At 37.2% G+C, this 21,358-nt stretch overlaps 1 long non-coding RNA gene across 1 annotated transcript; it reads right to left on the minus strand.

Annotated features, from left to right (window-relative positions):
• Positions 1-234: 234 nt before the first annotated feature.
• Positions 235-14,028, minus strand: LOC116551255. Its single transcript, XR_004268803.1, has 2 exons — positions 13,988-14,028; positions 235-312 (listed from the first exon to the last, which is right to left on the minus strand). It is a non-coding gene; the product is annotated as an uncharacterized LOC116551255 (long non-coding RNA).
• Between the last annotated feature and the right edge of the window lie 7,330 nt (positions 14,029-21,358).

The following is a 21,358-nucleotide window of genomic DNA, read 5'->3' on the forward strand; positions in this document are numbered from 1 at the left end:
TTATAAATTCAAGTTGAAATTACACAGAGCTATGAATTACCATTATCTTTGGATCTGTTCAGTTCCAAAAGCTGGTCCATTTTCAATGTGACAGAAGCAGCAATCCTTGCATTTTTGAAACATTTTCTTGTCTATCAGTTTGCCATTAATGGCTAATAGCTACTGTGGTTTACCCAGGAAACATTGCTTCATGTTTTTCTAACCAAGTCTTCACTGATGTTTTAAAAATTTTTATTTTAAGTTCTGGGATACATGTGCAGGATGTGCAGGTTTGTTACATAGGTAAACATGTACCATAGTGGTCTGCTGCACCTAACAACACATCAACTAGACATTAAGCCCCTTGCATTAGCTATTTATTTTAATGCTTTCCCTCCCCTCAGCCCCTCGGACAGGCCCCAGGGTATGTTGTTCCCCAACCTGCGTCGATGTGTTCTCATTGTTCAGCTCCCACTGTAAGTGACAACATGCAGTGTATGGTTTTATGTTCCTGCATTAGTTTGCTGAGGATAATGCCTTCCAGCTCCATCGATGTTCCTGCAAAGGACATGATCTTGTTCTTTTTTTTGGTTGCATAGTATTCCATGTTGTATATTTACCACATATTCTTTATCCAGTCCATCAGTCATGGGCATTGGGGTTGATTCAATCTCTGCTATTGTGAATGAACATATGTGGGTATGCATCTTTATAACAAAATGGTTTATATTCCTTTGGGTATATACCCAGTAATGGGATCACTGGCTCAAATATTATTTCTGCCTCTATGGCTTTGAAGAATCCCCATACTGTCTTCTACAATGGTTGAACTAATTACATTCCCTCCAACAGTGTAAAAGCATTCTTATTTCTACATAGCCTCACCAGGATCTGTTGTTTCTTGAAGATTTAATAATTGCCATTCTGACCAATGTGTGATGGTATCTCATTGTAGTTTTGATTTTAATTTCTCCAATGATCAGTGATGTTGAACTTTTTTTAAATTTGTTTGTTGGCCACATAAATGTCTTCTTTTGAGAAGAGTCGCTTCAGATATTTTGTTCAGTTTTTAATGGGGTTTTTTTTTTGGACATTTTTTAAAATTCCTTGTTGATTCTGGATATTAGACCTTTGTTAGATGGATAGATTGCAAAATTTTTCTCCCATTCTGTAGGTTGTCTGTTTACTCTAATGACAGTTTCTTTTGCTGTTCAGAAGCTCTTTAGTCTAATTAGATCCCATTTGTCAATTTTTGCTTTTGTTGCAACTGCTTTTGACATTTTCATTATGAAATCTTTGCCATGTCTATGTCCTGAATGGTATTGCCTAAATTTTCTTCCAGGGCTTTTATAGTGTTGGGTTTTACTTTAAATGTTTAATCTTTCTTCATTTTTGTATAAGAAAGGTATCCAATTTCAATTTTTTGCATATGGCTAGCCAGTTTTCCCAGCGCCATTTATTAAATAGGGAATCCTTTCCCCATTGCTTGTTTTCATCAGGTTTGTCGAAGACCAGATGTACAGTCTTATTTCTGAGATATTTATCCTATTCCATTGGTCTATAAGTCTGTTTTTGTGCCAGTACCATGCTGTTTTGGTTACTGTTGCCTTGTAGTATTGTTTGAAATCAGGTAGCATGATGCCTCCAGCTTTGTTCTTTTTGCTTAGGATTGTCTTGGCAATACGGGCTCTTTTATGGTTTCATATAAAATTTAAAGTAGTTTTTTTCTAATTCTTTGAAAAATGTCAATGGTAGTTTGATGGGAATAGCATTGAATGTACAAATTACTTTGGACAGTATGGCCATTTTCACAGCATTGATTCTTCCTATCCATGAAGATGGAATGTTTTTTCATTTGTCTGTATTCCCTCTGATTTCCTTGAGCAGTGGTTTGTAGTTTTTGAAGAGATCCTTCACTTTCCCTGTTAGCTGTATTCCTAGGTATTTTATTCTGTTTGTAGCAATTGTGAATGGGAGTTCATTCATGATTTGGCTCTCTGCTTGTCTATTGTTGGTATATAGAAATGCTTGTGATTGGCTGGGTGCAGTGGCTCACGCCTATAATTCCAGCATTTTGGGAGGCTAAGGCTGGCGGATCATGAGGTCAAGAGATTGAGACCATCCTGGTCATGGTGAAACTCCGTCTCTACTAAAAATACAAAAATTAGCCAGGTGTGGTGGCACACACCTGTTGTCCCAGCTACTAAGGAGGCTGAGGTGGAAGAATTGCTTGAACCCAGGAGGTGGAGGTTGCAGGTTGCAGTGAGCTGAGATTGTACGACTGCACTCCAGCCTGGCAGACTCCATCTCAAAAAAAAAAAAGAAAGAAGGAAGAAGAAAGAAAAGAAAGAAAAGAAGAAGAAAGAAAGAAAGAAAGAGAGAGAGAGAGAGGGAGGGAGGGAGGGAGGGAGGGAAGGAACGAAAGGAAGGAAAGAAAGAAAAAAGGAAAAGAAAAGAAAAGAAAGAAAATGCTTTTGATTTTTACATGGTGATTTCAGACTTTGCTGAAATTTCTTATTAGTTTAAAGAGCTTTTAGGCTGAGAAGATGGGGTTTTCTAGATATAGGATCATGTTATCTACAAAAAGAGACAGTTTGACTTCTCTTTTCTTATTTGAACATCCTGTATTTCTTTCTCCTGTCTGATTGCCCTGGCCAGAAATTCTAATGCTAGGTTGAATAGGAGTGGTAAGAGAAGGCATCCTTGTCTTGCACCAGTTTTCATGGGGAATGCTTCCAGCTTTTGCCCATTCTGTACAATATTGGCTGTGGGTTTGTCATAAATGGCTCTTATTATTTTGAGATATGTTCCATCAATATCTTGTTTACTGAGAGCTTTTAACATGAAGCGATGTTGGATTTTATTTAAGGTATTTTCCGCATCATTGAGTTAATCATATGGCTTTTGCTTTTAGCTCTGTTTATGTGATGAATTATGTTTATCAATTTGCATATGCTGAACCAGCCTTGCATCCCAGGGATGAAGCCAACTTTACCTTGGTAAATAAGCTTTATGATCTGTTGCAGGGTTCAGTTTGCCAGTATTTTATTGAAGATATTGAGGAACACTGCATCAATGTTTATCATGGATATTGGCCTGAAGATTTATTTTCTTGCTATATCTCAGCTAGAGTTTGGTATGATGATGATGCTGGCTTCATAAAATAAGTCAGGGAGAAGTTTCTCCTATTCAATTGTTTGGAATAGTTTAGAAAAAGTGGTACCAGCTCCTCTTTGTACCTCAGATAGAATTCAGCTCTAAATCTGTCTGATAAAGGGCTTTTTTGGGGTTGGTAGGCTATTTATTTTGGCCTCAATTTCGGAACTTTTTATTGGTCTGTTCAGGGATTTAGCTTCTTCCTGGTGAACCTTGGGAGGGTGAATGTGTTCAAGAATTTATCCATTTTTTTCTATATTTTCTAGCTTATTTGCATAGGTGTGTTCCTAGTATTTTCTGATGGTTGTTTGTATTTCTGTGGGGTCACTGGTGATAGCCCCTCTAACATTTTTATTGTGTCTATTTGATTCTTCTTTCTTTTCTTCTTTATTAGTCTAACTAGTGGGCCATCTATTTTACTGATTTTTTCAAAAAAACACCTCCTGGATTTATTATTTTACGGGGTTTTCAGGTTTCTATCTCCTTCAGTTCTGCTCTGATCTTGGTTATTGTTCTCTGCTACCTCTTGGGTTTGTTTGCTCTTGGTTCTCTAGTTCTTTTCATTGCTATGTTAGGGTTTTGATTTCAGATCTTTCTATCTTTTTGATGTGAGCATTTAGTGCTATAAATTTCCCTCTTCACACTGCTTTAGCTGTGTCCCAGAGATTCTGGTACATTGTCTCTTTGTTCTCATTGGTTTCTAAGAACTTCTTGATTCCTGCCTTAATTTCATTATTTACCCAGGAGTCATTTAGGAACAGGTTGTTCAGTTTTCATGTAGTTGTGTGGTTTGAGTGAGTTTCTTAATGTTGAGTTCTAATTTGATTGAACTGTGGTCTGAGCAACTGTTTGTTATAATTTCAGTTCTTTTGCATTTGCTGAGAATTGTTTTACGTCCAAATATGTTATCAATTTTAGAGTAAGTGCCAAGTGGTATTGAGAAGAATGGGCATTCTGTTGCGTTTAGGTGGAGAGTTCTGTAGATATTTTTCATGTTCACTTGATCCAGAGCTGAGTTCAAGTTCTGAATATGCTTGTTAATTTTCTATCTCTATGATCTTTCTAAAACTGACAGTAGGCTGTTAAAATCTCCCCCTAATATTGCGTAGAAGTCTAAGTCTCTTTGTAGGTCAATAAATCTGGGTGCTCCTGTATTGGGTGAAAATATATTTAGGATAGTTAGCTCTTCTTGTTGAATTGATCCCTCTACCATTATGTAATGCCGTCTTTGTCGTTCTTTTACCTTTTTGGTTTAAAGTCTGTTTTGTCAGAAACTAGGATTGTAACCCCTCCTTTTTTCTGCCTTTTATCTGCTTGGTAAATTTTCTCCCATCCCCTTATTTTGGGTCTATGTGCTTTTGCACATGAGATGGATCTCTTGAATACAGCACACTGATGGGTCTTGACTGTTTATCCAGCTTGACATTCTGTGTCTTTTAATTGGGGCATTTAACCCATTTACATTTAAGGTTACTATTGTTATGTGTGAATTTGATCCTGTCAACATGATGCCAGTTTGTTATTTTGCAGACTTGATGTAGCTGCTTCATAGTGTCATTTGGTCTGTGTAATTCAGTGTGTTTTTGCAGTGGCTGATAACAGTTGTCCCTTCCCATATTTAGTACTTTCTTCAAGAGCTCTTGCAAGGCAGGCCTGATGGTGACTAATTTCCTCAGCATTTGTCTGAAAAGGATTTTATTTCTGCTTCACTTATGAAGCTTAGTTTGGCTGGATATGAAATTCTGGGTTGAATATTATTTTTTTAAAAAATGTTTAATATTGGTTCCCAACCTCTTCTGGCATATAGGGTATCTGCTGAGAGGCTATTAGTCTAACGAGCTTCCTTTTATGGGTGATCTGGTCTTTCTCTCTGGCTACCATTAAGAAATTTTTTTTAAAATTTGACCTTGGAGAATCTGACAATTATGTGTCTTGGAGTTGATCTTCTCATGGAGTAACTTACTGGGGTTCTCTGTATTTCCTGAATTTGAATGTTGACCTGTCTTCTTATGTTGGGGAACTTTGGGATGATATCTTGAAGTCTGTTTTCCAACTTGGTTCCATTCTCCCCATCTCTTTCAGGCACCCCAGTCAGTCACAGATGTGGTCTTTTTACATAATCCCATAGTTCTCGGAGGCTTTGTGTGTTCTTTTTTATTCTTTTTTCTATAATCGTGTCTGCTTTTCTTGTTTCAGCAAAATAGTCTTCAAGCTCTTAAATTCCTTCCTCTGCTTGGTCAATTCAGTAATTGATACATGTGGCTGCCCTGTGAAGTTCTCATGCTGTGTTTTTCAGCTGCATCAGGTCATGTATGTTTCTCTCTAAACTGGTTATTCTAGCTAACAGCACCTATAATGTTTTATTATAATTCTTAGCTTCTTTGCTTTGGGTTATAATATGCTTCTTTAGCTCAGCAAAATTTGTTATTACTCACCTTCTGAAGCCTACATTTGTCAATTCATCCATCTTGGCTTCCGTCTAGTTCTGTGCCCCTGCTGGAGAGGTGTTGCAATCATTTGCTGGAAAAGAGGTTTTTTGAATTTTCAGTGTTCTTTTGTTGATTCTTTCTCATATTTGTGAGTTTATCTAGCTTTGATCTTTGAGACTGCTTGACTTTGGATGGAGTTTTTGTGGAGACATTTTTGCTGATGCTTATGTTAGTTCATTTTCATGCTGCTGATAAAAACATATTCAAAACTGGGAAGAAAAAGAGGTGTAATTGGACTTACAGTCCACATGGCTGGGGAGGCCTCAGAATCATGGCAGGAAGCAAAAGGCACTTCTTATATCATAGTGACAAGATAAAAATGAGGAAGAAACAAAAGCAGAAACCCCTGATAAACCCATCAGATCTCATAAGACTTATTCACTATAAGGATAGCACAGAAAACACTAGCCCTCATGATTCAATTATCCCCTCCTGGGTCCCTCCCACAACAATGGGAATTCTGAGAGATACAATTCAAGTTGAGGTTTGGGTGGGGACACAGTCAAACTGTATCAATGCTGTTGCTGTTGTTGCTTTCTGTTTGCTTGTTTTGCTTTTAACAGCTAGGTCCCTCTTCCACAGAACTGTAGCAGTTTTCTGGGGTCTACTCAAGACCCTAGTTGCCTCAGTTTTTCCTGTACCTGGAGATGTCCCCTGAGGAGGCTGTAGAACATCAAAGATGGCTGTCTGCTCCGTCTTCTGGGATATCTGTCCCTGAGAGGCACTGACTTGATGCCTGCAGGAAAGATCCTGTATAAGGTGTCTGGCAATCCCTGTTGTGGGGTTTGACCCTGTCAGAATACATGGAATCAGGTACTTGCTTAATGAAGCACTCTGGCTACCCCTTAGCAGAGGAGGTGTGCCTGGACTGGAGGAAATCCCATTCATCTGTGCTGCCGAGGTTCCTCAGAGTCAGTAGAAGTAAAGACTAAGTTTACTGCTCTGCAGAGACCATGGCTGCCCCTTCCATCAGAGGCTTAGTCTCAGTCTGCTCAGAGTTCTCTTCCTAATCCCCTGGCTAGAGTTGCTGAAATTCCTGCAGGGAGGCCCTGCATAGTGAGGAGGGATGGGTCAGGGTCTGGCCTAAAGAGGCAGTCTGATCATGATCTGCTACAGCCACTGTGATGTGCTGTTGGGAATTATTCTTGAGTCCAAACCATCCAGTCACCCCCGGCACCAGCAAGGAAAAAACAGCAGGCTGGAGCTGCAGTGATGGCAGCTGTCCCTCCACCTTGGAGCTCAGTAGTCTTAGGCAGCAGGCAGCTGCAGTGATGGCAGCAGGCAGCTGCAGTGATTGCAGGCGCTCCCCTCTCTGGAAACTTGGTAGTCTTAGGCAGTCTCCATCTGAGCAGTTGCTGAGAATCAGCACTGCTCTGTGCTTGGAACCCAAGGCCCTGTTGGTGTGGTCTCACAAAAAGGATCTCCTGATCTACAGGTTGCACAGATCTGTGGAAAAAGCATGGCTTCCCAGGCAGGGTAGTATGATCACTCACTGTCTCCCTTGGTGGGTTGGGAGCTTCCCTTACCAGATAATGTAGCAAATATAATGACCAGAGTATGTATCTGTGTGCCCCATTACATTGCAAGCTCCAGTAGGGCAGAGCTGGCCTCATTCACCTTTGCATTTTCAGTATCAAGCACAGTTCCTGGTACTAATAGGTTTTCAATGTACTAGTATTGAAATAAACTTAAATAAACTGAAGACCCTAGTTGCCTCAGTTTTTCCTGTACCTGGAGATGCCCCCTGAGGAGGCTGTAGAACATCACAGATGGCTGTCTGCTCTGTCTTCTGGGATATCTGTCCCTGAAAGGCACTGACTTGATGCCAGCAGGAAAGATCCTGTATAAGGATCAAACTTAAATGGATAAAATGTAGTATATTCTTTATGTTTTAAATTCACCTATCCTGTTAATAAATATCAGACCAATATTTCTACTTAGAAATCCCAAGTAATACAGTAAAGACTCAGATTCTAGTAATGAATTATTATATAAAATCATAACAGAATCTTAGAAGGAACTAAACTTAGAAGTCATCTGCCTAACCAACACTCAGTACTCAAATTGCTTTTCTAGTGATAGAGACAATAATAGGTAACTTCACACATTGCTGGTAAGGCCCACTACTTAATTTTGCTTTCTATTGTTTAGTCAAAAATCTCCACCCATATAAATTTGACTCAGAAGTATGATCTAGTTTTCTACTTTCTTTCATACAGAGCTCTTTTCCTCCCTCAAAATCTTCATATTTTACTGGCATATTGACATTTAATCAACTAAAACTCTTTATTTGCTACAGTCAATGTAAGTAAAGTATATTCTAAACATAAACAAGTATATATCTGTGTGTGTGTGTTTTCAGTGAAATCACATATAGGTCTGATAACATATCTGTTTTCTGTAATGCAACATTAGCTGTGCCTCTCTAATAGAATTTTAAAAATTGCTAAGCACTTCTAATTTTTTAGATTTTAGTGTCTACATCCTAATTACTGACAAAACAGAACAAAATCAGAGCTCCTTCAGGTTAATAATAATCTATCATGTTTGGGTACAAGTTATAAACTCAACTACATTATCCTAGTTTTTGTCCTTTATCTTTTGGAATAGAGCAATAGATGTGTTCACTACGCCAAATTGAGAAACATTTACACTGGTGATTTTTCTTTACTTTCTCATTTCAAAATGCAAATAATTGAGATACGTCAATTGAGAAGTGAATGTAAGATTACTGAAAATCTCTTTCTTTGCAGGGTATCATAAGTGGATAGTTGTAAAATTTGTAAATCTGTTATGTTTAGTTTATAAGGATCTTCAGATTAATTTGATTTGGAATATTTTTCTGTATTTGAATATTTTCATGTTCATTTAGGTGGGAAATTACTCCCAGCTGGGTGTCTCTCAGTATGCATTGGACTGTCTGCCATTCTCCACACAGTAAATGTGATGTGTATCTTTATCTTACACCCCTCATCCATAAGCTTTGCAAGTTTTTTACAATCCCCACATAGTATTTCCAAGATAGCAAACTAAATCTCTATAAGTAATTATAAAAATTTTCCAAAACTGTTGCATAAATTCTGGAACCAACATTTTCTCTGTCTCATGGTAGGAAGGGAAAATTGATGCATTTCAATAACTAAAGGTAGCCAACACAAAATGCCATTAAAGTTATCTCCAATTATAAATGGGAATTTCCCTGGTTTTCATTTTGCATTCTATAGACCCACATAGCAATGTTCCCTCTGTACAAGCCAATATACACACTTAAACACCTACACACATACCACACATACACATTTATTTACCCATACCCATATATACCTGTTATCATTTATACTATTCATAGTTACTCAGTGGGCATATACATGTGTCAGTTGAACAAGAAAGAGTGTTTCTTCTCAGAAAATTAGTTAGAAAAAGTCTTTTAGGTACTATGTAAATCAGCTATTTTGCTTTACAGTTGTATGCACTGTTTCCTTAATGATCTGTTACTTCTTATTCCCTCATAATATAAGGATTTAGGACAAACTTCCTGGGAAAACACAGATGGGTAGCCGATGTTCTAAAGATATATAATACCTTTGGCATCATTGGATACATTAAATCAGCTACGCATCATCTGATTTTAGGTTAATATAAAATGTCTTTGATGGAAATACCAGAGATTGCTAGAAATATATTATCTCTTCTGCATATAGGTAAGACTTAGAAGAAGAGAGAATGAAAAGATTAAAGAAAAACGTAAAGATACATGATGTATAGTCCTCAAAGAACATGAAAGGCAAGCACAAACAACCCTATAATACTATAATAATAAGTCTTGGTGGGGCTAAGAGACCAAAATTCCAATGTTCTCACATTACAAAAGAGAAACTGATGATCATAGGGATTCAATACCACAGAAACTATCAGTGGCAATTTCTTGAGTTTAAACAAGCTTTATTATGTGACGATTGCTCATTTTACTTTTGAGAGTAGAAATAAGAACATGCTGAAAAGCACATGAACAAATAAGCACTGATGTCTAAAAAGTGGTTGATATAACCTTAACACCTCCAGACTTACAGATACTTTTCCTTTTATATAAACCCTAAGTGGTAATATTACCTGGAAAAGGATTTATTCTAGTCCATCAGCATTAAAGCAGGCTTGATGTAGCATAAATAAATGTGGATAAATAGCAAACATATTATTGCTACTACCAGCTATGCTTCATAGTATAAGCAAAAGCTTTCTTTTACTTTTAAATGCTATATTTAATGTATTTACTGTTTAATTTTATATTTAGACATTTTCCAACTCAAGTTTATGGCTTAAAATGTTTTGTAGTTTAAAATTCTACTTGTCATTATGAAGAACAGCAAATGATCAACTAAAACAATGTTTGAATAGAAGAAAATAAGAAAAATGAAAAAGTCTTACCTGCTGAAAAAACGTTATCTTACTGTGAGTTTTGATGCTAGACAGGTGCACAAATGTAACAAAATTGCATATATAGAAATATGTGTCAAATTCCCATCTCATATGATTTGGCTGTGTCCCAACCCATATCTCATCTTGAATTGTGTCTCCCATAATCCCCACATGTCCTGGGAGGGACCTGGTAAGAGGTAATTAAATTATGAGGTGGGTTTTTCCTGTGCTGTTCTCATGACAGTGAATAAGTCTCATGAGATCCGATGGTTTTATAAATGACAGTTCCCCTACACATGCTTTCTTGTCAGCCGCCATGTAAGACATGCCTTTGTGCCTCCTTCCTTTCCACCATGATTGTGATTCCTCCCCAGTCATTTGGAGCTGTGAGTCCATTAAACCTCTTTTTCTTTATAAATTACCCAGTAGCAGGTTTTTTTTTATAGCAGTATGAAAATGGACTAATATAGTAAATTGGTACCAGTAGAGTGGGGTATTGCTATTAAGATAACCAAAAATGTGGAAGTGACTCTGGAACTGGGTAATAGGCAGAAATTGGAACCGTTTGGAGGGCTTAGAAGAAGACAGGAATATATGGGAAAGTTTACAGTTTCCTAGAGACTTATTGAATGGTTTTAACTAAAAAGTTCAGGCTGAGGTCATCTCAGATGGAAATGAGGAACTTATTGGGAACTGAAGCAAAGGTGATTCTTGCTATGCTTTAGAAAAGAGAATGGCAGCACTGTGCTCCTGCCCTAGAGATCTGTGGAACTTTGAACTTGAGAGAGATGATTTAGGACATCCGGTGGAAGAAATTTCTAAGCAGCAAAGCATTCAAGATTTAACCTGAGTGCTCTTAAAAGCATTCAGTTTTATTCATGCACAAAGATATGGTTTGGAATTGGAACTTATGTTTAAAGGGAAGCAGAGCATAAAAGTTAGAAAAATTTGCAATCTGACAATGTGATATAAAAGGGGAACCAATTTTCTGAGGAGAAATTCAAGCCTGCTGCAGAATTTTGCATAAGTAACAAGGAGCCAAATGTTAATCACCAAGAAAATGGGAAAAAAAAATGTGTCCAGGCCATGTCAAGGTTTTCACAGCAGCTCCTCCCAACACAGCCCAAAGGCATAGGAGGAAAAAATGGTTTCATGGGTTGGGCCAGGCCCCAGGGCTTGCTACTTTGTGCAGTCTTGGGACTTGGTGCCCTGCATCCCAGTTGTGGCTAAAAGGGGCCAACATATAGCTCAGGTCTTTGCTTTGGGCAGTGCAAGCCCCAAGCCTTTGTGACTTACATGTGCTGTTGGGCCTGTAGGTGCACAGATGCCAAGAATTGAGGTTTGGGAACCTCTCCCTAGATTTCAGAGGATGTGTAGAAACTCCTGAATGCCCAGGAAAGGTGTGCTGCAGGGGCAGAGCCCTCATGGGGAACTTCTGCTAGGGCAGAGCAGAAGGGAAATGTGTGGTGGGAGCCTCTACACAGAGTCGCCACAAGGGTCACTGCCTAGTGAAGCTTTGAGAAGAGGACCACCGTCCTCCAGTCCCCAGTTCCAGAATGGAAGGTTCATCAACAGCTTGCACCATGCACCTGGAAAAGCTGCAAACACTTTATGTTAGCCCATAAAAGCAGCCAGGAGGGGGCTGTGCCGCAAAGCCACAGGGGCAGAGCTGCCCGAGACCATGGGAACCCATCATTTGCATCAGCATGACCTTAATGTGAGACATGGAGTCAAAGGAAATCATTTTGGAGCTTTAAGATTTGACTGCCCAGCTGGAATTTGGACTTGCACTAGGCCTGTAGCTCCTTTCTTTTGGCCAGTTTCTTCCATTTGGAATGGGTTTATTTACCCAATGCCTGTAACTCCATTGTATCTAGCAAGTAACTAACTTGCTTTCGATTTTACATGCTCATAAGCTGAAGGGACTTGCCTTGTCTCAGATGAGAATTTGGACTATAGATTTTTGAGTTAATGCTAAAATGAGTTGACTCTGAAGGACTGTTGGGAAGGCATGATTGGTTTTGAAATCTGAAGACATGAGATTTGGAAGGGGCCAGGGCAGAATTATGTGTTTTGGCTATGCCCCCATCCAAATCTCATCTCAAATTATAGTTCCAATTATCTTCACATGTCATGGGAGGAATGTGGTGAGAGGTAATTGACTCATGTGGTGGGTTTTTCTCATGCCGTTCTTGTTATAGTAAATAATTCTCATGAGATCTGATGACTTTACAAAGGGCAGTTACCCTGCACATGCTCTCCTGCCTGCCACCATGTAAGGTGTGCCTTTGCTCCTCTTTTTCTTTCCACCATGATTGTGATGCCTCCCCAGCCACGTGGGACTGTGAGTCCATTAAACCTCTTTCTCTGTATAAATTACCCAGTCTCAGGTATTTTTTATAGCAGTATGAAAATGCATTAATACATCACCACATGAGTTTTTCTGGCTATTGTATATGAGAAGAATATAGCTTAAATAGAAAATATGTTATTTAAGAAATAAGAGGCAAAGACAGATCATGAATGCTTACTATATTCCTTCATTAGCAATTATAAATTCTGCATATAAGCTGAAGATAGAACATGATGATTACAAAACATCCTGAGAATATCAAGGCAATACATAAAATGCTGAATAACAATATTTACAAAGGTTATAATAATAACATAATGATTGCTGGTGACTTCAGCATTTTTAGCTTCCTATTGTAATCTATTTAAAAGCTTCTATTTGATAATTTGATGTGCTTCTGTGATGAAAAAATCAAGGTATGTAAGTGACTGAGAGACCATTAAAAGAAAATTCTCTAAGAGAAAGAAACACTCACAACCATCGAAGAACCAGAAATTACCATCTTAAAAAAAGAATACTTGATGACATTACAATTACTTAGCCTTGAATGGAAACAATAAGATGACTTAACTTCCTTTGAGCACAGAAAATATTTTTATAAAGATAACTTTCATGTTTTCTACAAATAAATATTAATCTTCTGCTTGAATAAATTTTTGATTGTCAGAAATGTGTGAAATGGGCAGTAGCAAAGACATTATCAGAACAGAATGAATGTAAAAACTGTTTACTCAAGAGTAATTGAGAACAGAGCTATTTGTGATCTCAGTTATTGCAGATCCATGAACACGGGAATCATTTAACATCTTAGAGATTTCTTACCAGCAGATTCAGGGTATTGATGAGATGCTGCTTAAGATAACTTGATTTTAAAAATATATTCTTCTGATCTAGTTGATATGGCTTGGTTGTGTCCCCACCCAAATCTCATCTTGAATTCCCTCATGTTATGTGAGAGGGACCTCGTGGGAGGTAGTTGAATCATGAAAACAGGTCTTTCCCACACTGCTCTCATGATAGCAAATATGTCTCATGAGATCTGATGGTTTTAAAAAGGGGAATTTTCATGCACAAGCTCTCTTCTCTTGTCTGCCACTATGTAAGACATGTCTTTGACCTGCCATGAATGTGAGGCCTTGCCAGCCACATGGAACTTTAAATCCATTCAACCTCTTTCTTTTGGAAATTGCCCAGTCTTGGGTATGTGTTTATCAGCAGTGTGGAAACAGAGTAGCACAGTAAATTGGCACCAGCAGGGTAGGGCACTGACGAAAAGATACCTGAAAATGTGGAAGTGACTTTGGAACTGGGTAACAGGCAGAGGTTGAAACAGTTTGGAGGGCTCAGAAGAAGATGGGAAAATGTGGGAAAGTTTGGAGATTCTAGAGACTTGTTGAACGGCTTTGACCAAAATGCTGATAATGATATGGACAATGAAATCCAGACTGAAGGGGTCTCAGATGGAGATGAGAAACTTGTTGGGACCTGGAAGAAAAGGTGACTCTTGTCACCTTTTTTTTAAGTTCTAGGCTATATGTGCAGAATGTGCAGGTTTGTTACATAGGTATACACATTCCCTGGTGGTTTGCTGCACCCATCAACTCATCATCTACATTAGGTATTCCTCTTAATGCTAACCTCCCCTAGTTCCCCACCCCCTGACAAGCCCCAGTAGGTGATGTTCCCCTCCCTGTGTCCATGTGTTCTCATTGTTCAACTCCCACTTATGAGTGAAAACATTCAATGTTTGGTTTTCTGTTCTTGTGTTAGGTTCCTGAGAATGATGGTTTCCAGCTGAAGCTCTTAGACTCTTGCTATGTGTTAGCGAAGAGTCTGGCGAGATTTTGCCCCTACCCTAGTAAATTATGGAACTTGAGAGAGATAATTTAGGGTATCTTGTGGAAGGAACTTCTAAGCATCAAAGCATTCAAGAGGTGACTTGGGTGATGTCAAAGTCATGAAAAGAAAATTCCATTTTCTGAGGAGAAATTCACGCTGGCTGTAGAAATTTGTATAAGTAATGAAAAGCTGAATGTTAATCACGAAGACAATGGGGAAAATGACCAGAGCATGAGAGAGACCTTTGTGGTAGCCCCTCCCATCACAAGCCTAGAGGTTTAGGAGGAAAATGTGTTTTTTTGAGCCAGGCCCAGGGTCTCTATGTTGTGTGCGGTCTAAAGACTTGGTACCCTGCATCCCAGCTGCACTAGCCCTGGCTGAAAGGAGCTAATGTAGAGCTCAGGCTGTGGCTTCTGAGTGTGCAAGCACCAAGCCTCTTGGCAGTTTTCAAGTGGTGTTGAGCCTGCAAGTACACAGAAGTCAAGAACTGAGATTTGGGAATGTCCCCCTAGATTTCAGAAGATGTATGGAAACACCTGGATGCCCAGGCAGAAATTTGCTGCAGGTGGGACTCTCATGGACACCTCTTCGAGGGCAGTGCAGAAGGGAAATGTGGGGTTGGAACCCACACACAGAGTTCCTACTGTGGAACCACCAAGCAGAGCTGCAAGAAGAGGGCCACTGTCATCTAGAACCCAAAATGGTAGATCCACCAACAGCTGGCACCATGTGCCTAGAAAAGCCACAGATATTTAACACCAACCCATGAAAGCAGTCAGGAGGGGAGGCAGTACCCTGCAAAGCTATACAGGGGTATAGCTGTGCAAGACTGTGGGAATGTATCTCTTGCATCAGCGTGACCTGGATGTGAGACATGAAGTCAAAGGAAATCATTTTGGGGCTTTAAGATTTGACTGCCATTCTGGATTTCAGACTTGCATGGGGCCTGTAGCTCCTTGGTTTTGGCCAATTTCTCTCATTTGAAATAGCTGTATTTACCCAAAGCCTATATCCCCATTGTATCCAGGAGGTAAGGAACTTGCTTTTGATTTTACAGGCTCATAGGTGGAAGGGACTGGCCTTGTCTCAGATGAGACTTTGGATCGCGGACTTTTAAGTTAGTGCTGAAATGAGTTAAGACTTTGGAGGACTGTTGGGAAGGCTTGATCAGTTTTGAAATGTGAGGAACGGGGCAGGGACTGAATGATATGGTTCAGCTGTTTCCACACAAATTTTGTCTTGAATTCCCACATGTTGTGGGAGGGACCCAGTGGGAGGTACTGAATCATGCGGCCAGGTGTTTCCTGTGCTGTTCTCATCATAGTGAATAAGTCTCTCCAGATCTGATGGCTTAAAAAAGGGGGAATTTATTTCCCTACCTAAACTATCTTCTCTTGTCTTTCACCATGTGAGACATGCTTTTGACCTGCCACCATGATTGTGAAGCCTGAGCCATGTGGAACTGTAAGTCCATTAAACCTCTTTCTTTTGTAAATTCCCCAGTTTCGGGAATGTCTTTACCAGCAGTGTGAAAACAGACTAATACACCATTGGACCCCAGAATTGCATGCAATTAAGATCCTGTAAGCTCTACAGTCATTGTGAAAAGAGGTAAATATAAGATGACCTAAACTTTGTATATTCATTGTTCTGCAAATATTTACTAAATATTGAGTATGTAAGAGTGCAAATGCAAAACAAAAGTTGAATAAATTGATCAAATAGAACTTGTACACTCCATAATCTAGGAATAAGTAATGAACTCAGATTCCTTATACATCTCTCTATATATATTCTAGATCAAGAATGTACAGTTTGCTGTGTAGAATTATACATAGGTCCATGGACAAGTTACATCAGTCTTAATGAAACACTTTAAAAATATTTGGTAAGTTAATTTTTATGTGTAGACAAATAAAATGTATTGCTATGCACACACATCCAGAAACGTTTTAAAAAATTGTGATTTCTTTGAAATTATCACGGAGAATGATAGGATAAACTGAGGAAAGTGCCATATTCTGGAAGCTGCTACATAAGAAGTAAAGTCTGCATTTGAATCCATTTTATTCTGTCTCTGTTAACAGGGTTAGGAACATTTATATACTTCTGCCACTCTATATTTCTTTAGCTATTTAAAAATAAATGACCTGTAATAACTTTGTCTTCAAATTTATCTTTACCTTCCCTTAATTTATATGAAGGATTTATGTTGTGATAAACATTTACTGCCAAGATGTTATATAAAATTTGAATCCATCTGGATTATTTCACTACTCCGGGTACAAATCACAACTCCATAAAATTATGATCTCTCAGGCCTAATGGGGCTACCCACCACTCTTTCCAACCCTCAGGAAAAGTATCTGTCTTGCCATAGAATTGAGTTATGACGTAAGAAGGAATTTGCTATTATATTTTCAATTAACTAAAAAACATCTTATCCAATGTGTATAGCTTTTAGCAAAGATTCAGAAGACACTATAATATCAAAGTAATCTCTCTATATTCTGTCCACCAGATCAGTCTCTGTTACATTACACCAGGAACAACATTGTAGGTCTCATCTTTTAAGGAATATTCTGGCACTGACTTAAATGGCTACAACATTAAGCCTAATATGAACAGCAGTAACAACCACAATGAAGGGGAGAAAATGTGATCTCTAAGCAACTGGTGGCACATAAATAACTATTTATGTGCCAGCAGAAGGTTTTAAGAATTCAACATCAATTCAATGTACTATGATGGGTTGGGTCAGTCAGTATAAGAAAATAATTTATCTATTTGGTGGATGATACTTATAATAACATCAATGTTTTCAACCTATTTGTTATTGTCTGAGTAAAGTGGCAAGAAGCAAAAGACACAAGAAAGTAGAAATCAGAAAACAAAACAAAAAAGTGGAAATTTAAAAAGTTGAAAACCTCACAAACAAAACTAAAGAGAAGAGCAAATGGTAGAAGTCTTGAGAGGATAGTGCTGGAAGCACCTGTGAGAAAATATTTGAGTGGTATCTTTAAGAGTACTGATATCTGTGATAAATGGAGATTATAAAAAAAGCAAACATTGTGAGCTAGAGCAGATAAGAAAATAATCAATAATGAGACAGAAGAGAGGAAAAGTTTACATTCTTTAGGAGAATAAAAGTTAACATTAACTCCTTGTGATAATGTGATATGACTTGGGTGTTACTCAGAACACATGACCACAGAAAGAGATCAACTCCATGAGAAATTGTATCCTGCTCTTCACATGAGGATTATTCATGAACTACAGTCATTTCTAATCTGGTCCAAATTTAGAATCACCTGAAAAACGTTTAAAAAATGTTAATGCTTGTTTCTCAAAGCCAGAGGTTCAAATACAACCGGACAATTGTGTTCTCCATGTAATTCCAACATACAGCCAGATTGGAAACCAGCAGGGTAAACCATCTCATTCTATGTACTAAAGATTTGGATACATCTCTATAGCCACAAACACAGCATGCCATGATAAATTAAGAAGACACAAAACGTAGGAGTATGTGGTACATTTTTAAAAAGGCATCCATTTAAAACATTTAAATGTATGCAGGGTGTTTCCCTCTTCCAATTTTCTTTCAACAACAGATTTTGGATAACTAGCTTAATTGTAATTTAAATACTATTTGCATACATTATTTATATTCATCTAGTTATTCTGTCTTTGGAATTATCATTTTACTTGCGGATTGAAAGAGTTTGAAAAATTGGGTCTATATTTAAAAGTAAATATTAACTGCAAAGCGAAGTTTAAACATGACTGTAAAGTTTATCTTCCATTTCTTAAACTTTGTCAGATATTTGTATCTTATATGAATCAATGGTAATTATCTTATATGAATTAATGATAATTATCTTCATATTATTTTTTAAATAACCTTTTTAATTTTAGAATAGTTTAATATTTACAAAAGTTCTGGAAATGAGTTATTATATATCCCAAGCCCAGTGTCCCTTATTATTATTTGTCACAATTAAATTACCAATATTGATACATTATTATTATTAATTGAAGTCCTTAAGTCACTTTGTTTTAATTTTTACTTGTCATGACTTTTCTGTTTCAGGATCCCATCCAGGATGCCACATTACAACTAGTTTTATTATCTCTGTTGGCCTCTCTGCAGTGATTGTTCATAGACTTTCTGCTTTTGATGATCTCAACAGGTTAGAGGATTATTGATCAATTATTTTGTAGAATGCCCTCAGTAGGGTTTGACTCCTATCATTCTCATGATTAGATTTGTGTTATGGATTTGCGGGAGGAAGAGCAGATAGATAAAGCACCATTCTCATCACAATGTATCAAGGGTACCTAGTATAAACATGACATCACTGTTGAAGTTAACCTAGCTTGAGGTACTGTTTGTCACTTATCACCGCTGTAAAGTTTCTCTTCTCTCCTCTTCTCTTTCTGTACTATACTATTTCAAAGAAATTTGCTGTGGACAAGCAAACCCAAATAAAGAAAAACTAGAAAAACATAATGGTAGGAGAATGCCAAAGGGACATAAAACCCCATTGCAAAAACTTCTAATGACCAATGCTGGAAGCAATTGAATCAGAAAATTAATGAAGCAGTATTGGATTATAACCTAGAATACAAAACAAATATCAGTGTGTCCATAATGACATAAAGAAGTAATTGAATAAATAAGTAAATGGGCATAAAAAAATAAGTAAATGGGGATGAGAGAAAGATCTGTTGAACAGAAGAATTACAAAGAATTTATGTAGCTGCACTGTTCTCAGGAGTTGGGGCATAACTTCTTTTCCATTTAATTGTGAACTGCACATCATTCTGCTATTTTTTAAACCTTCATATTAAGGCACAATTTTCTAGTTTAGCAATCTATGAATACAGTTCTATCGCTAAAATCTAACTTTAAATGCATTAGTAGTTCAAAAGCCTAGAGATATTTGCTTTTTAAAAGCATATGAGTATGTCTGGAGGCACTGGTTAAATGCTCATAAAACACATCTTAGTTTCTATAACATTTTCACCCATATAAAAACAGACTTAGAAGTCACAGGGAGCTTAAAATATGTAACAAACATTATAAAAAATGACAATTTATCAATATATTTCTACTTCATATGTAAAATATTGAACAGACATCAAAAGTAATAAAACTTTGAGGAGGTTTTTTATTACAGAAGTCTATTTATAATAGAAACATTTAAATAAAGTCATTTAATTAAATAAATTGGATTTCTCATCAAATTATTTAACTAGCTAATAATAATTCATATAACTAAATTCTTTCAATGCTAAATGAGCAGCCATATTCCATGGAAACCTCCATTATTTTAGAACTAGGATTTAGAGTCAATTCTGTCTTCTCTTGATCTAATACCAATTTATTTTCCTTTTTATTATATTTTATTTTACCATTTGACTTACCTAATAAAATGTTTACCTCATTTTTTATCTAGAAAATACAAGAAACAATATTTTTATCCTATTTTTTAAAAGTTTTTAATTACATGTAACACTGTATTAAATGAATTCCACTGAAGGAGGGAAGCAAAAACCAATCTTACTATTTCTCACTAATACTTCATTAAATGTATTCCATGTGCAAAATATTGCTACTGTGAAATAAAACCTTAGAAACATTTCAGAGCTGTTTTAGTCATTTTCAGATAATTAAACACTATTTTTTGCACATATAAAAAATTCAAGCCATTATAATATCAAAGTTCCAAAATTTCATATATTTTCTCCTCCTTCAAATTAGGCTCAGAAACTTACACCGGAGTATGTGGTCAGTTTCTACTCCCATTTTCATTCATTGACTCCTTAACTTTCTAGATTCTGTTTCAGGTGCCCATAATTTTGAAAGAGAAAACATTCAGAAAGGTAAATAAAAGTAACAGTTTACCTTAGTAATATGGACTTAATCTGGTCATATTATCCATCATGGGGAGTTTACTGCACACACAGATTCTTTCTCTCATGGATGTTTATGTGGCTTCTTAGGAGATCTTTATTCCTCGAGGTCTGTAAAGAACAAGTAAAAACCCCTGGAATTTAAAGATGTCTCTCTTAGCCTTAGTTTCTAATGTCAGTATCTCTGTTAAGATCCCCTAAATTTTCAGGAAAGCCTTTTAGATATTGTCCCTCTCAAAGTAATGCAGTCTAACTTCCTTCCATGAGGCCCAGAACTGGCATAGAGAGCTTTGCACATCCTTTGACCATGAAACTCTGGCCATTCAAAAAGTAGTCATTTCCCATTGTGCTCTTGGAACTAACCAGCCATAACCTCTTATATTTAGACTCTTCAAGCGTAAATCAGGCTACTCTGCATATCCCTCCGGAGTAGGGACTTGAAGCTAAGCTCTTGGAGTATTTGTTTTCAGTCTCTCCTCATGTGATCAGATGAATAGTCAATAATCCCTCCCTTCTGGTTTTGGGGCGAGGGACGCAGAATGCACAGCACATCAACTCTCTCTTAAGAAGGAGATAAATGGTGGGCTAATACTGGCAGAACACATTTTGGCTTGCCTTTGTATAAATGCTGCAGAAGTGGTCTGGGACTTTGCTTTAAGAAATGAAAGTAAGTATTACCAAATGTTCTCCACCACAGTAACATGTTGTTCTTATACAAATAGTAAAATATATAAATATATATTTTATATGACATTACTGAGCAGTTCTATAAGGTTTGTACATATATTTTATACAATGGTATTATAAATATACAATAGCATATTAAATAATAAAATGTTCCAGCAGCAATTAATGGTGTATTGTTTTTTCAACAAATTAAACTTTCACAAATTAATCAGTCTAGAGATGAAAGCAATAGAATTCACCAAAGATATGTCTCTAATGTAGGTCAGCAAAACAGTATTGGCAGTGATGTATTTATTTTGGCCATCTTTAAGGTTTAGATGAATCACTACAATGTACTTGATCAGTTTTATTTTGCTAATTTATAATATATTTAGGGTATACATATGTTTCTCAGTGTGAGAGCATGTGGATATAAAGATATTAACATAGACATGGGCACAAAAGCTCTTCCTCAGTCTGTTACTGAGAACCTGGTTTTTACTAAATTCCTGGGTCTTTGTATTATATAATCAGGGTAACT

This window comes from Sapajus apella, unplaced genomic scaffold, assembly GCF_009761245.1.
Source record: "Sapajus apella isolate SASKATOON/1434 unplaced genomic scaffold, GSC_monkey_1.0 scaffold9, whole genome shotgun sequence".
In the NCBI taxonomy this organism is placed as follows: domain Eukaryota; kingdom Metazoa; phylum Chordata; class Mammalia; order Primates; family Cebidae; genus Sapajus; species Sapajus apella.